The sequence below is a fragment of the Mustela lutreola genome, chromosome X (genome assembly GCF_030435805.1).
Source record: "Mustela lutreola isolate mMusLut2 chromosome X, mMusLut2.pri, whole genome shotgun sequence".
Taxonomy (NCBI): domain Eukaryota; kingdom Metazoa; phylum Chordata; class Mammalia; order Carnivora; family Mustelidae; genus Mustela; species Mustela lutreola.
In genome coordinates, this window is record NC_081308.1 from 131,359,057 (window position 1) to 131,373,992 (window position 14,936).

A 14,936-nucleotide genomic window follows, 5' to 3' on the forward strand; every position below is an offset into this window, starting at 1 on the left:
GCAGGATGGAAACAGCACGCAGTCACGCCTGTGGCCGCCGGTGTGGAGGACGGTTTGCAGGGAGGCAAGAGCACACAGCTCGGTCCTCACTCTTCTGCTGGTGGAAAGGGAGACGGAGCAGCCGCTGTGAAGGCTACGTGTGCGGTCCCCACAGGAGCCAGCACTCCACTCCTAGGCTTAAACCCAAAACTGAAAACAGGTGTTCAACCAAAAACTGAAAACAGGTGTTCAACCAAAAACTTAGATGTGAATGTACGTAGCGGGGCTATTGGTGGTAATCAAAAAGCAAAAACAACCCAGAAGTCCATCAGCATGAATGGAGAAACCAGATGTGGTCTCTATACAACGGAATGCCATTCGGCTAAAAAAAGAGTGAGGTTCTGACCCCTGCTACAAAGCTGGAGGAACTGTAAGAATGTGACACTGAGTGAAGGAACCCAGACAGGGGAGGAAGGCCACACACACCGACTTCCCTGGGAGGAAACATCCAGAATAGGCAAATCTGTACAGACGCAAAGCAGAGCACTTGTTGCCATGGCTGGAACTGTAGAGGTGATGGTCACAGAACACCGGGAATGTACTAAATGTCACCGAATTGTGCCCTTTAAAAGGGTTAATTTCATGTTATGTGAATTTCACTTCAAAAAAATAGAGCTATGGATAATCGATGACAGGTACATTGATTGAGTGATGACAGCTAGATGACACGTGATTGCTAGATAATAGCGAGATGATACACACAGAGGATAGGCGATAGAGGTGCGGACAAGAGAACAGCCACTTAAAGCAGCTCAGGCAAGGTGTGCTGAGGCTTGAAATCCCAGGCATATTGGAGACAAAAAGAAAGGAGGCGTGGGAAGGGGATCAGACTCGGGGGGAGTGGAGAGGGATAGTCAAGGTGACCCTCGGGCCCTGGCTTAGGTGGCCAGGTGGGCAATGGCAGCGTCAGCTGGAGGAGGGTCAGGTGGCGGTTGAAGTCACAGAGAGACAACCTGGGGAGGACGTGCCCGGGGTTCCATGCGGGGGGAAGGACAGTAGCCTACATTTTACTTGAATTCGGGGCTTGGATTTGTTTTTGATTCCAGGAGAGGTGGCGAATTTAGAGGGCTAGGAGCTGTCCCTTCTTTTCTTCCCAAGATTGTTGACGTTGTTCTTACCTGATAATAAATCCTTTTTTTTTTTTTAACTTACATAGTTAGAAGGGTTCTGTGGTCTGCCACCAAACTGCAAGTGATACAGATGGAAAGACACAGCTGGCAGATACTGTCCACAAGGAAGTTAGTGGAGAGAAATTAACCTCGGACGAAGTAGACCTCAGGGCACAAATCATTATTAGGAATAAAAGAGGTCACTGCGTAATGATTAAAGAAATAATTCATTCGAAAGCATTAACCATTAACATGTGTGCACCTGCCTAATGGTAGAAACTTAAATGTGTGTCAAACAAAAAAGTTGCAGTAAAAAGAAAAATTAATTAATACATTTGCCTCAATGAGTGGTAGCACTTCTTGCTACAGGAAAAACTGAACAAGCTTGATCGCTGGACACCCCCACACTAGAGCCCACACGTTCTTCTCAAGTTTACCTTGAGCATTTAGTAAAACTCACTGTGTCCCAGGCCATGGAACAAATCTCAACAAATACTAAAAGAATGGGTATTATACAAAACACGTTCTCAAACTGTGGTAGAAAAAATCCTAATTTTAACTAAAATTAAGTCGTCTTGTGTGTTTGGAAGTCAAATGTAAATTTTAAAATACACTTCCAAATAAGTGGCTGGTGCAAGAGGAATTATAACGAAAATCTAACAACAGAAAATGAAATATAAAAATGAATAGGGGTACCTAGGGGGCTCAGTCAGTGAAGCATCTGCCTTTGGCTCAGGTCATGATCCCAGGGTCTTGGGATCGAGCCTCACATCAGACTCCTTGCTCAGTGGGGAGCCTGCTTCCCCCTCTCTCTCTCTGCCCCTCCCCCCCCAACTCGTGCTGGCCCCCTCATTCTTCTCTCTCTCTCTCTCAAATAAGTAAAAGCTTTTAAAAAAAAAAAAAAAACCATATAGGATGTAGCTCAAGCAGTGCTTAGGAGGAAATGTATAGCTTTGAAAAGAATAAGACAAGCACCAACTCAGGAAGTTTGAAAACCCACAGCAGAATAAACAGAGAAAGTAGAAAAAAAGGAAATCACAGAGCAGGAAATTAATGAAATGGGAAAAAAAAAAGATCAATAAAGCCAAATGTTTGTTCTCTGAAATTAACAAAATAAACCAGTTTCTGGCAGGAATGAAAGGAGAGAATGTGCGACTAAGCCATGCTAGGAAGAAGAGGGGGGGTAGTCGCAGGGGTAGCCGCTGAGCCAAGTATAATGGGAGGCTCTGGGGGGGGGGGGCTCGAGCACCCATGTAGTCTGTGCTTCTGAGAGAGTGTTTTACGAGCTGGAAAACGGGTGGAAGAGTAACAAGGGATGTAGGAGACCAGAGCAGGGAGGAAGCGGCCAGGACCTGGGGCTGGCTTGCACCAGAGCTGGAAGCACCAGGTACCTCAGAAGAAAGTATGTATGTCTGGCGGTGGTGGGCGGACAGGAGAATTAATTGAAAATCTGATCAAGAAGCTGCTAGATTACACACACACACACACAAGCTGCTAGATGTTCACATCTTTTTTTTTTTTTTAAGATTTTTATTTATTTATTTGGCAGAGAGAAATCACAAGTAGTCGGAGAGGCAGGCAGAGAGAGAGAGAGGGAAGCAGGCTCCCCGCTGAGCAGAGAGCCCGATGCGGGACTCGATCCCAGGACCCTGAGATCCTGACCTGAGCCGAAGGCAGCGGCTTAACCCACTGAGCCACCCAGGCGCCCCTAGATGTTCACATCTTGTCCTACGTCTTGCAGAAGACCAGACTGTACTCTCCATCAAGTGAGAACAGAGAGGCCTGTGGAAATGCAGGAACACCTGGGCAGCACAGTCGGTCGACCGTCCGACTCTTGATTCTGGCTCAGGTTGTGATACCAGGATGGTGGGATTGAGCCCCATGTCGGGTTCCATGCCTAGTGCAGAGTCTGCTTAAGCTGCTCCCTCTCCCTCTGCCCCTTTCTCTCTGTCTCTTTCTATATGTAACAAAGAAATCTTCAAAGAAAAAAAAAAGGTCTAAGGAAATGCAAATCAAGTCGCGGTGAAAAGTCCTTTTATTCCCACTGATTGGCAGAAATGAAAAAGTCTGACAATCCCTAGTATCAGCAGTGATACGGAGTCGCAGAAACCAGTACATTGTGGGGGAGGGGGGCAGTGCTCTGGAAAGTGGTATCACCACTTTGGAAAACAATTTGGCATTATCTAGTAGAGTCGAAGATGAACATGTTTATGACCTAACAGTGTCATTCCTGGGCACATCCTAGAGAAGGTCTTTTACAAATAAACGAGATCACGAGCACAAATAGTTCAGGGAAGCATTACTTACAATACACCAAACCTAGAAACAGGCCATCTCCCCTGTATCATTCCGATTTTCGTACCCTGGCTGCCGAAGCAAGCTCTCTGCAGTAAGAGTGGGTCAAGTACGCAATGTGGAATTAAAGCAGCAAGTTAGAGAAACACATGTCTGGTATGACTCTATACGAAGTTCAAAAGATGCAAAACTGGGACCCCTGGGTGGCTCAGTTGGTTAAGCAGCTGCCTTCGGCTAAGGTCGTGAGCCCAGCGTCCTGGGATTGAGTCCCACATCGGGCTCCTTGCTCGGCAGGGAGCCTGCTTCTCCCTCTGCCTCTGCCTGCCTCTCTGTCTGCCTGTGCTCGCTCTCTTCCCCTCTCTCTCTCTGATAAATAAATGAAAAATCTTAAAAAAAAAAAAAAAGATGCAAAACTAATGTTGTTTAGGGACAATGCCTATTTGGTAAAAGTATAAAGAAGAACAAGGAAAGGGTAGAGTGGCCTCTGTTGACGGGGGAGGAGGGAACACAGAGGCCCCGGAGGCTCTGGAGTGCTACCGCCCTGCCTATGACGGGGACACAGGTGCAGTGCACCCAACCCTAGACAATTTGTGGGACTGTTGTGTGCTCTCGTGGATGCGTGTGGTTGAATAAAATGAACCTGCCATTTTTCTAGCTCAAAATAACTGACTATTAAGCAGTTTCACCCACCTTTTGACCTACCAAATTTCGTAATAATCAAATAAAACCAAAAGACTGTAGGCTAATAAATGTAAACTGTGATGAAATGCACATGATCCTAAGAAAATACTGTTTATCAAAACTAACTCAACGGACGTCTGGGGCACTCAGTGGGTTAAGCGTCTGCTTTTGGTTCAGGTCATGATCCCTGGGTCCTGGGATCAAATCCTGCACTGGGCTCTCTGCTCAGCAGGGAGTCTGCTTCTCCCTCTCCCTCTTCCTGCCGCTCCCCGGGCTGTGCTCCCTCCTCTCTCTATCTAACAAATAAATGAAATCTTAAAAAAAAAAAAAAAAACTACTAAAAATAGAAAAACTCATCCAAAAATTCATATGGAATCTCAAGGGACCCCAAATAGCCAAAACAATTCTGAACAGGAAGCACAAAGTTGGAGGAGTCACACTTCCGATTTCCAAACATGTTCCAAAGTTTCAGGAACCAAGACCGTGCAGTACTGGCATGAAGACAGACAAACGGGCCTATAGAACAGAGTAGAGACCCAGGAATAAATCCCAATGTATACGGTCAAATGAAATTTGACCAGGATGCCGAGACCATTCAATGGTCACATACAAAAGTCAACTCAACACCATTTAAAGACCTAAACATAAGACTTAAAACTATAGGGGCGCCTGGGTGGCTCAGTGTTGCAGATCTGCCTTCGGCTCCAATCATGATCCCAGGGCCCTGGGATCAAGCCCCGAATTGGGCTCCCTGCTCAGCGGGAAGCCTGCTTCTCCCTCTCCCACTCCTCCTGTTGTGTTCCCTCTCTCACTGTCTCTCTCTCTCTCTTTCTCTGTCAAATAAATAAATAATTTTTTTAAAAAAAGACTTAAGACTATAAAACTCCTAGAAGAAAACATGGGGGAAAGCATCATGACATTGAACTTGGCAATGACTTCCAGGAAAAGACACCAAAAGCCCAGGCAACAACAGCAAAAAGTAGACAAATGGGACCACACCAAACTGAGAAACTTTAGTGCAACCGAGAACTGTGTAACCAACAGAGTGCAAGGCCCCCGTGGAATGGGAGAAGACATCTGCGAATCATACACCTGAGAAAGGCTTAATATCCAGAATACGTAAAGGACTCCTACAACTCAACAACTAAAAAAATGAAATCACCCAATTAAAAAATGGGCAAAGGACTTGAATGGATATTATTACTCAGAGATGACTTACAAATGGCCAACAAGTATATGAAAAGATGCTCAATATCACTAATCATCAAGAAATGTACATCAAAACCACAATAAAATACCACTTCACACCCATTAAAATGATTACTATTTAAAAAAAAGGGGGGGGCGCCTGGGTGGCTCAGTGGGTTAAGCTTCAGCCTTCAGCTCAGGTCATGATTCCAGGGTCCTGGGTTCGAGCCCCACGTCAGGCTCTCTGCTCAGCCGGGAGCCTGCTTCCCCAACCCCCCGCCTGCCTCTCTGCCTACTTGTGAACTCTCTCTGTCAAATAAATAAATAAAATCTTAAAAAACAAAACAAACAAAAAAAAAAACAGAACAGGGGGCGGGAAAGGCGCCTAGGGGGCACAGTCGGTTAAGCGTCTGACTCTTGCTTTTAGCTCAGGTCATGGTCTCAGGGTTGTGAGGGAGTCTGCTTAAGGATTTTCTCTCTCTCTCTGCCCCATGCCTGCTCACTCGCTCTCAAATAAATAAATCTTTTTTCAAAATTATTTATTTATTTATTTGACAGACAGAGATCACAAGTAGCCAGAGACGCAGGCAGAGAGAGAGGAAGGGAAGCAGGCTCCCTGCCCAACAGAAAGCCGGATGCGGGGCTTGATCCCAAGACCCTGAGATCCTGACCCGAGCCGAAGGCAGAGGCTTTAACTCACTGAGCCACCCAGACACCCCTCAAATAAATAAATCTTAAAAAAAAAAAAAACACACAGAAAATATCAGGTGTAGGCAAGGATGTCAAGAAGCTGGCGACCTGGCCAGCGTTGGGAATGATAAAAAATGGTACGGGTGCCACAGAAACAGTGTGAAGGTTCCTGAAAAGATTTAAAATAGAACTACCATCTGATCCAGCAATCCTACTTATGGAGATATATTTATCCTAAAGAGTTGAAAGCAGAGAGATTTGTGGGGGTTTTGGTTTTTAGATTTTTATTTAACTTCAATTAATTTAACATATAGTGTATTATTAGTTTCAAGGGTAGAATTTAGTGATTTGTTCATTGCGTATAGAACCAGTGACCATTTCATCAACTACCCTCCTAAGGCCCGTCACCCAGTTGTCGCTCCTCCCACCCACCTCCCCTCCAGCGACCCTCAGTTTGCTTCCTAGAGTTCAGCGTCTCTTATGGGGGATGCCTGGGTGGTTCCCTCAGTTAAGTGTCTGCCTTTAGCTCAAGTCATGATCCCAGGGTCCTGGGAGGCAGCACCATATTGAAATCCTTGCTCAGCGGGAGCCTGCTTCCCCCTCTCCCTCTGCCTGCCATTCCCCCTGCTTGTGCTCTCTCTCACTCTGACAAACAAAATCTTACCCAAAAAAAGTTATCTTATGGTTTGTCTCCCTCTCTTATTTCATCTTGTTTTATTTTCCCCTCCCTTCCCTTATGATCCTCTGTCATGTTTCTTGAATTCCACACATGAGTGAGATCATATGATAATTGTCCTTCTCTGATTAACTTATTTCCCTTAGCATGACACCTTCTAGTTCCAACCACGTTGTTGCAAATGGAAAGATTTCATTTTTCGATGGCTGAGTATCATATCCTCTTTATCCATTCCTCTGTTGAAAGGCATCTTGGCTCTTTCCATGGTTTGGCTATTGTGGACATTGCTGCTATGAACATTGGGGTGCACGTGCCCCTTCAGATCACTACATTTGTATCTTTAGGGTAAATACCCAGTAGTGCAATTGCTGGGTCATAGCGTAGCTCTATTTTCAACTTTTTGAGGAACCTCCATGCTGTTTTCCGGAGTGGCTGCACCAACTTGCATTCCCACCAACAGTGGAGGAGGGTTTCCCTTTCTCCACATCCTCACCAACATGTCATTTCCTGGCTTTTTAATTTTAACCATTCTGACTGGTGTGAAGTAGTAGCTTATTGTGGTTTTGATTTGTATTTCCCTGATGCCAAGAGATATTGAACATTTTTTCATGTGTCTGTTGGCCATCTGGATGTCTTCTTTAGAGAAGTGTCTGTTCATGTCTACTGCCCATTTCTTGATTGGATTATTTGTTCCTTGGGTGTTGAGTTTGTTAAGTTCTTTGTAGATTTTGGATACTAGCTCTTTAACTGATAAGACATTTGCAAATATCTTCTTCTATTTCAGTGTGTTTTTGGTTTTATCAACTGCTTTCTTTGTTGTGCAAAAGTTTTTATCTTGAAGTCCCAGTAGTTCCTTTTTTGCCTTTGTTTCCCTTGCCTTTGAAGACTAGGCCAGCCAGAAGTTGCTGGGGCCAAGGTCAAAGACTTTGCTGCCTGTGTTCTCCTCTAGGATTTTGATGGATTCCTGTCTCACATTGAGGTCTTTCACCTCGTTGGGTTTGTTTCTGTGTGCAGTGTAAGGAAATGGTCCAGTTTCATTCTTCTGCATGTGCCTGTCCAATTTTCCCAACACCATTTGTTGAAGAGACTGTCGTTTTTCCATTAGCTACTCTTTCCTGCTTTGTCGAAGATTAGTTGACCATAGAGTTGAGGGTCCATTTCTAGACTCTCTATTCTGTTCCATTGATCTATGTGTCTGTTTTTGTGTCGGTACCATACTGTCTTGATGCTTTACAGCTTTGTAACAGAGCTTGAAATCTGGCATGCGATGCCTCCAGATTCTGTTTTTTGTTTTGTTTTGTTTCAACATTCCTTTGGCTATTCAGGGTCTTTTCTAGTACCATACAAATTTTAGGATTGTTTCAGCTCTGTGAAACGTGTTGATGGTATTTCGTAGGGGATGGCATTGAATGTGCAGTTTGAAAGCAGAAACATTTATATATCCAAGTTCACAGCAGCAATATTCACAAGAGCCAACCTGAGCATCCATCAGTTGATGAATGGTGGAACAAAATGTGGTCTAGCCACACAACAGGATGTTATTCTTTCTGAAAAAGGAAGGAAATCCTGCCATATGCCCCTATGACATGGAAGAACCCCAAGGACATTATGCCAAGTGAAAAAAGCCAGTCACAAATGACAAATACTATGATTCCACTTCTCTGAGGTATCTAAAGTAGTCAAATTCATAAAGATGGAAAAAAAAAAGAGGTGCCAAGGGCCGGAGAGAAGGCACAAAGGAGAGTCGCCTGACGGGTATTGAGTTTCAGCTTCACAAAATGAAAGTTCTGGAGATCGGTTTCATAACAGTATAGGCATACTTAACACTACTGAACTGTACACTGAAAATGGTCAGGATGGGAAATTTTATGTGATGAATTTCTTACCACAAAAAAAAAATGGACTCAAGAAAAAATTTCAAAAACCTGCACAGTCCTATAATTATTAAAGAAATTGGATTGTTAGCTTAAAATGTATGGATAGAGGGGCAAGAGACTGCAAAACCAAAGTCTGTAGATGAACTCTGTCAGATCTTCAAGAAATAACCCCCTGTCCGATAAATTGTTCCAGGAACAGAAAGGGAAAAGAACACTCTCCCAACATATTTTATGATGTCTCTACACCCAAACTCAGCAAGTGTAATACAAGGCGGAGAGAAAGGGGGTGGGGGGAGGAAGAAAGGAGGGAAGGAAGGAAGGAAAGGAAAGGAAGGAGGGAGGAGGGAGGAGCGAGGAGGGAGGAGGGAGAAAGCAAGCAAGCAAGCCAAGCCAGAGCTATGGATGAAAAAAATACACCATGACAAGGTTAAGTTTAGCCCAGAAAATACAAAGGTGGTTTAACATTAGAAAATCAATTAATGTAATTTGCCATATTAATGAATGAAAGGAAGAAATCTCTGTCACCATCTCAATGCACTGGGAAAATGCATTTGATAAAATTCCACACATAGTAAACTGGGACTGACAGGGAAAGTCCTTACTCTCATAAAGGTATCTACCAAATACCACCCCCCAACAAACACTGTGCTTAATGGTTAAACATTGGGAAGATTCCCTTTCCTTTTTTTTTTTTTAAGATTTTATTTATTTCTTTATTTATTTGCGGGGGGAGAGTGAGCACAGGCAGACAGAGTGGCAGGCAGAGGCAGAGGGAGAAGCAGGCTCCCTGCTGAGCAAGGAGCCCGATGTGGGACTCAATCCCAGGACGCTGGGATCATGACCTGAGCCGAAGACACAGGCTTAACCACTGAGCCACCCAGGTGCCCCACCTTTGCTTCTTTTGGAAGATTATTTCTGTATTTATTTGATAGAGAAGAGAGAGCGCGCACATGGGGGAAGGGGCAGTGGGAGAGGAAGAAGCAGACTTGCCACTGAGCAAGCCTCCATCTGACGCAGGACTCAAGCTCAGGACCCTGGGATCATGACCTGAGCTGAAAGAAGACACTTAACCCACTGAGCCACCCTGGCTCTCTCGCTTTGTTTTAATTCAGTGTTGCACTATCCAGGAAAGCAAAGTGAAAAAAAGAAACTCTAGCTAAGTTCATCAAGGATATTGGTCTGTAATTCTCCTTTTTTATGGGGTCTTTATCTGGTTTGGGGATCAAGGTAATGTTAGCCTCATAGAATGCGTTTGGAAGCTTTCCTTCTATTTCTATTTTTTGGAATAGCTTCAGTAGAATAAGTTTGATTTCTTCTTTAAATGTTTGGTAGAATTCCCCTGGGAAGCCGTCTGGTCCTGGATTCCTGTTTTTTGGGAGATTTCTGAACACTGCTTCAATTTCCTTGCTAGCTTGGTCTGTTCAGATTGTCTATTTCTTCCTGTTTCAGTCTTGGTAGTTTATAAGTTTCTAGGAATGTGTCCATTTCTTCCAGATTGCCTGGTTTGTTGGCACATAGCGGTTGGTAATAAGTTCTAGTAATTGCTGCTATTTCCTTGATATTGGTCATGATTTCTCCCCTTTCATTCATGATTTTATTAATTTGGGCCATTTCTCTTTTCTTTTGGATAAGTCTGGCCAGACGTTTATTGATCTTATTGTTTCAAAGAACCAGCTTCTAGTTTCATTGATCTGTTTTACTGTTTTTCTAGTTTCTGTTTCATTGATTTCTGCTCTAACCTTTATTATTTCTCTTCTCCTTCTTGGTTTAGGCTTTATTTGCTGTTCTTTCTCCAGATCCTTTAGGTGTAAGGTTAGCTTGTGCATTTGGGATTTTTCTAATTTTTTGAGAGAGGCTCGGATGGCTATGTACTTCCCTCTACGGACCAATTTTCCAGTATCCCATAAGTTCTGAACAGCTGTGTTTTCATTTTCATAGTTTGCATGAACTCTTTAAGTTCCTCTTTAATTTCCTGGGTGACCCATTCATTCTTTAGCAGGATGCTTTTTAACCTCCAAGTGTTCGCATTCCTTCCAAATTTTTCCTTGTTGTTGAGTTCCAGTTTCAATGCATTGTGGTCTGAAAATATGCAGGGAATAATCTCAGTTTTTCGGTATCAGTTGAGCCCTGATTTGTGACCCAGTATGTGGTCTATTCTGGAGAATGTGCTATGTATACTCAAGTATTCTGTTGTTTCAGGATGGAATGTTTTGTTTTTATCTACAAAGTCTATCTTGTCCAATGTGTCCTTCAAAGCTCTTGTTTCTTTGTTGATCTTCTGCTTAGATGATCTGTCTATTGCTGTTAGTGGAGTGTTGAAGTCTCCTACTATTAATGTTCTTTATCAAATGATTCTTTTTATTTTTTTCAAGATTTTATTTATTTGACAGACAGAGATCACAAGTAGGCAGAGAGGCAGGCAGAGAGATACAGGAAGGGAAGCAGGCTCCCTGCTGAGCAGAGAGCCCAATGCGGGGCTCAATCCCAGGACCCTGAGACCATGACCTGAGCCGAAGGCAGAGGCTTAACCCACTGAGCCACCCAGGCACCCCTCAGTATGATTCTTTATTTTGGCTAATTGTTGGTTTATGTAGTTGGCTATTCCCTTGTTGGGAGCATGGACGTTTACAGTTGTTAGATTTTTCTTGTTGGATAGACTCTTTAAGTATGATATAGTGTCCCTCTGCATCTCTTACTACAATCTTGGGTTTAAAATCTAATTTGTCGGGGCACCTCGGCGACTCAGTGGGTTAAAGCCTCTGCCTTTGGCTCAGGTCATGATCCCAGGGTCCTGGGATCGAGCCCCACATCGGACTCCCTGCTCAGCAAGGAGCCTGCTTCCCTTCTTCTCTCTCTGCCTCTCTGCCTGCTTATGATCTCTGCCAAGTAAATAATAAAATAAAAATCTTAAAAAATAATAAAATCTGTCTGATATGAGAGGTGCCACCCCAGCTTTCTTTTGAGGTCCATTGGTATGATAAATGGTTCTCCATCCCCTCACTTTCAATCTTGAGGTGACTTTAGGTTCAGAATGAGTCTCTTGTAGACAGCATATGGATGGGTCCTGCTTTTTTATCCAATCTGCAACCCTCTGCCTTTTGATGGGAGCATTTGGCCTATTCACATTGAGAGTAACTATACACAAAGATAAACTCAAAATGGATGAAAGACCTCAATGTGAGGCCGGAATCCATCAGAATCCTAGAGGAGAACATAGGCAGTAACCTCTTTAACATCGGCCACAGCGACTTCTTTCAAGATATGTCTCTAAAGGCAAGGGAAACAAAGGCAAAATGAACTCCTGAGACTTCATCAAGATAAAAAAAAACTTCTGCACAGCAAAGGAAAAAGTCAACAAAACACTGAGACAACCCATGGAATGGGAGAAGATATTTGCAAATGACACTATGGATAAAGAGCTAGTATCCAAGATCTATAAAGAACTTCTCAAACCCAACACCTAAAAAACAAATAATCCAGTCAAGAAATGGGCAGAAGACATGAACAGACACTTCTCCAAAGAAGATATCCAAATGGCCAACAGACACATGAAAAAATGTTCAACATCACTGAGCATCAGGGAAATACAAATGAAAGCCACAGTGAGATACTACCTCACACCAGTTAGAATGACCAAAATGAACAAGACATAAAGTAACATGTATTATTGGCAAGGATGTGGAGAAAGGGGAACCCTCCTGCACTGTTGGTGGGAATGCAAACTGGTGCAGCCGCTCTGGAAAACAGTGTGGGGGTTCCTTCAGAAATTACAAATAGAGCTTCCCTATGACCCTGCAATTGCACTACTGGGTATTTATCCCAACGATACAGATGTAGTGAAAAGAAGGACCATCCGTACCCCAATGTTCATAGCAACAAGGTCCACAATAGCCAAACCGTGGAAAGAGCCAAGATGGCCTTCAACAGATGAATGGATAAGGAAGATGTGGTCCATATACACTATGGAGTATGATGCCTCCATCAGAAAGGACGAATACCCAACTTTTGTGTCAACATGGACGGGACCGGAAGAGATTATGCTAAGTGAAGTAAGTCAAGCAGAGAGAGTCCATTATCATACGGTTTCACTCATATGTGGAGCATAAGGAATAGAGCAGAGGACCACAGGGAACGGCAGGGAAAACTGAATGGGAAGAAATCAGAGATGGAGATGAAGTATGAAAGACTCTGGACTCCAGGAAACAAACTGAGGGTTACAGAAGGGCGGGGGTGGGGGGACGGGATAGCTGGGTGATGCGTATTAAAGAGGGCACACGTGGTGATGAGCACTGGTTGTTATCTGCAACTAATGAATCGTTGAAAACTACATCAAAAATCAGTGATGTACACTATGGCGGACAACTGAACACAATAACAAAAGAAACTAGCTGAAAGGACTGGAAATGAAAAAGCAAAATAGCCATTAGTGGTAGATGAGATGATTGTGTAAGCAGAAAAAGGAACAGAGGGGCGCCCAGGTGGCTCCATCAGCTAAGCGTCTGCCTTCAGCTCAGGTCATGATCCAGGGGTCTTGGGATTGAGCCCCGCATCGGGCTCTCTGCTCAGTGGGGAGCCTGCCTCTCCCTCTCTCTCTGCCTGCTGCTCTGCCTACTTGTGCTTTCTCTCTCCATCAAACAAATAAATACAAAATCTTTAAAAAGAAAGAAAGAAAGAAAGAAAGAGGAACAGAATCCACAAAAGGAATTCCAAAAGAATCATTAGACTTCATACCAGTGACACAGTCAGAAGGTCACTGAGAAAGAAGACAGTCAGCATTTAGCATGGCATCATAAGTCTAACAAATGAGGTGCCCGTCCTCTAGGGAAACAATATATTTAAAGGATCTTAAAAAAAGAAAGAGAGCTACTATGTTCATAGATCGGGAAGCAATATTTTAAGATTTTATTTATTTATTTAACAGAGAGACAGAGATCACAAGTAGGCAGAGAGGCAGGCAGAGAGAGAGGAGGAAGCAAGCTCCCTGCTGAGCAGGGAGCCCAATGCGGGGCTCGATCCCAGAACCCTGGGATCATGACCTGAGCCGAAGGCAGAGGCTTTAACCCACTGAGCCACCCAGGCGCCCCTTCAACGAAATTTCTATCTACCCCTTCAAAGAAATCCCAACAGACTTTTCCCCAGAAGCTGACAAAATGTTTCTTACACTTTTAAGGAAAACTAAAGGCCCTAGAGTAGGCAAGATAATTTAGAAAGATGATGAGAAGGAGCAGCAAACCGAGGGGAAAGCAAGGAGAAGGAAGAGGGGAAAGAGAAGAAAATGAAGCTTTAAAGCTTTTGTAAGTGTGCCAGGGGCAGACAAAGACACCAAAGGGACAGAGGAGAGAGCCACCTGGCCACCTAGGCCCGGGACAGGGCACGGGACCAAAGGCTCAGAGCACCTCAGTGGCTGGATAGGACGACAGCCCCCCACGCGGAAAAGGAGAAAATGTGAGCCCTACCTCACACCACCTGCACCAAACCCACTCTAGATGGATTGAAGAATACGTGAATATGGAAATTTTTTGAAAAAATATTTAGAAAAGAGACCCAGGAGACAATTTCTATGATCTTGGGTAGGGGAGGATTTCTTAAGCAAGTCAGAAAGGACAAAGCATAAAGGAGAAGATTGATCAACGCCGTTACGTCGCGACTGAGACTTGTTTACCAAACGGCTCCAGAAGCAAAGTGAGAAGACACTGCAGACCGAACCCTGGAACCCGGAACATATTAAGAGTCCTACATCAAAAAATGGGCCAAGACCTGCTCAGGCCATTTTGCCAAAAAGGGAACGTAAAGAAGCCCCACCCGCTGGGGCGCCTGTGTGGCTCAGTGGGTTAAAGCCTCTGCCTTTGGCTCCGGTCATGATCCCAGGGTCCTGGGATCAGTTCTGGGATCGAGCCCCACATCAGACTCTCTGCTCAGCAGGGAACCTGCTTCCCCCTCTCTGTCTGCCTTCCTCTCTGCCTACTTATGATTTCTGTCTGTCAAATAAATACATAAAATATTAAAAAAAAAAGAAGCCCCAACCGCTGGTAGCCCCGGGGACACCCGTGAAATGCCCAGTGGGATGTCACCATCCCACACCCACAGAATTGACAGGAAGGACTAAGGAAAAGCCCGAAGCACGTGCGGCGGCCAAGATGGGGTGAACAGAAGTAAGTGTCTGTGTGCTGGCTGCTGTGGGACACCAGCTTGGAACACGAGCCCCCTCCAGGCCCAGCAGACTCCGAGTGCACACGGCCTGGGGACCCCCTGAGCCTCCTTCCAGCGTCTAGGACCCTTGCGCTCGGCAAGCAGTCAGCGTCAGCACAGCACCCCGGGGGCTCAGACCAGCAGAGGCTGCCTCCCCGCCCTCCCCAAAGACCCTGATAAATGCGAGATCTG